The sequence below is a fragment of the Alligator sinensis genome, unplaced genomic scaffold, assembly GCF_000455745.1.
Source record: "Alligator sinensis unplaced genomic scaffold, ASM45574v1 scaffold890_1, whole genome shotgun sequence".
NCBI lineage: Eukaryota > Metazoa > Chordata > Crocodylia > Alligatoridae > Alligator > Alligator sinensis.
The window spans coordinates 55,350-57,749 of NW_005842948.1; positions in this window are offsets into that span (position 1 = coordinate 55,350).

A 2,400-nucleotide genomic window follows, 5' to 3' on the forward strand; every position below is an offset into this window, starting at 1 on the left:
GTCAAAAATAAGGCTCCGCTCGCTCTGATTGTCTTCCGTTTCCCTGGAATTTACTGCTCGTAGATAAAAGAAAAAGATATCCTGTGTAAGCCTCCTCCATTTGTCTTCCCAGTGAGTTACAACTCTGATGGGTCTTCCAACATTTTTTTCTTTCACTCAGTGTATTTCCTTAGTTCATGTCACGCCAGGTGTTCAGTAATCACCCAGCGCCAATTATGCTGAGAGAGGTCTGCTTCCTTTAATGGTCTGAGTTCTGTGTGATCAGCATTGCATAGTGATCCTCTATAGCAAAGCTATTTCCAAGGGCTTCATGCCAGATTCATTTAAAGGAACAGCTCCCACAGGACCTAGCAGATATTTTGAAAATCTAGTTGTGTCCCCCAAAAGGAGGCTGTTGTATACTGAGCTCTTTTGCAGATCTGAACCCTATTTGTAGATAGATACAAATTGAGGCAAATGTTAGTTTCTTTACTTATTTTAAAATATTGATATGCCTATCAAGTTTCACGTCTTCAAACGGCTTTGGAAATCTGCAGACATGTAGCAACTTAGCAACCATTAGCTTTAATGGTTTCATAAGTTGTGTGTGGGCACATGCACATCATCTTCAGCTTAATGTATTCCCTGTGATATTCCGTGTTACTAAGAGAAAGTTTCCCCCAGCAGTAGAGCTCTCTTCACGTACTCTTTGTTCACAAGCTGTCCCCAGCAGTACTTACTTCCAGTTGTTATTATACTTTAGTTTGCTTTGTGGTGGAAACATTCTTGCTAGAGCTTTGTCTAGTGAGAGCTCTGCTGTCATTTACTATTCCTTTTGTAAATATTACAAATCCTTATTCCATCCCAAACTTAGCAAGATACAATAGCACTTCCTTATGTGATGGGAACAGCATTGTGCAGATCTTTTGTAGGTGGCACAGTAGTTAACAGACATCTGTAAGTATACTGATGCTGGTTCTAAAACCAAAATGCTTGTGTAAATCATTGTCACTCAGCTGCTAAGGATTCATAGATTCATAGATGTTAGGGTCGGAAGGGACCTCAATAGATCATCGAGTCCGACCCCCCTGACCTGATTGATAATTGTAGCATAGAGCTGAAGTGTCATGAGTATTTATTTAATGACAACAATTGGCTTGGCTCTGTACAGAACACAGATTTCGATTCAGAAGGTAGTATGTTGTCTGTATGTTTGCTCTGCAGCATTTAGCATTGTATGTAAAGGTAGAAACGGTGGAGAGGATGCCTAGGTTTGTCTGGTTCTGTTTTGTTTGGGAGAACTCGGTGTGCCTGCCAACCTGCTGGAGCCAGGCACTGGGGTGGGGGGACAGGTGGGAGTGGACTGTTGTTGGTCAGGCCTAAACCATCAAGAAGTTTGGGATTGAAACTGCATTGGTGATTTCCATGGTGTGCAAGCTGCCTGGCAGAACGTAGTCAGAGATGCTCTGAGTGCAGCTGATGGAAACCAAAGACAAGCTAGGGGTTCATGGGAGTGGGTGCCAGAGAAGCTATGAGTGGAAGGGACTCAGGAGGTGATACTCAGAGCCCAAGGGGTGACAATCCCAACAAGAAGCAAAGGGGGCAAGAGTGCTCAAAAGCCCCCCAGCTCACCAAGGGCATTCAGGAATGCAGGTGTACACCCAGTGGAAGGGAGGGGCTATCACCAAAGAGGAGTATACCTCCACCGCTTGGGTCTGTAGGGGGGCTGTTAGGAAAGCTAAGACAGATACGGAACTAGGGCTAGCATCGAGGATAACAAAAAGTCCTTTTTTAAATACATAGGGAGCACAAAGAAGGCACCGGTTAAGGTGGGGCCCCTGCAGGATATGCTTGGCAATCTGGTGGTCACACCAGAGGAGAAAGCAGACCTCTTTAACAATTTCTTCTTGTGCAGGGACTGGGACTCCCCTACTGAGATTCGAGACAGGCTCAGGAGAAACTCTGCCAAGCCTAGGGTCAGGGAGGACCGCGTTAGAGAGCTTCTGGAGGGGCTGGATGTGTTCAAATCAGCAGGTCCAGATGCTCTCCACCCCAGGAATTGAGGGAATTGGCAGGGGTTATTGCGGGGCCCCTGGCACGGCTTTACAAGCACTTGTGGTGCTCTGGCCAGGTGCCAGATGACTGGAAGAGGGCCAATGTGGTCCCCATCTTTAAAAAAGGGAAGAGGGAGGACCCAGGCAACTATAGGCCCATTAGTCTTACTTCAATCCTGGGGAAGCTCTTTGAGAAGATTATCAAGGAGCACATCTGTGAAGGGCCAGCAGCGGGGATGATGCTCAAGGGCAACCAGCACGGTTTCATTAGGGGCAGGTCATGTCAGACCAACCTGAATGCCTTCTACGATCAGGTCACAAAATCACTGGACGCAGGTGTCGCAGTGGATGTAGTCTTCCTGCACTT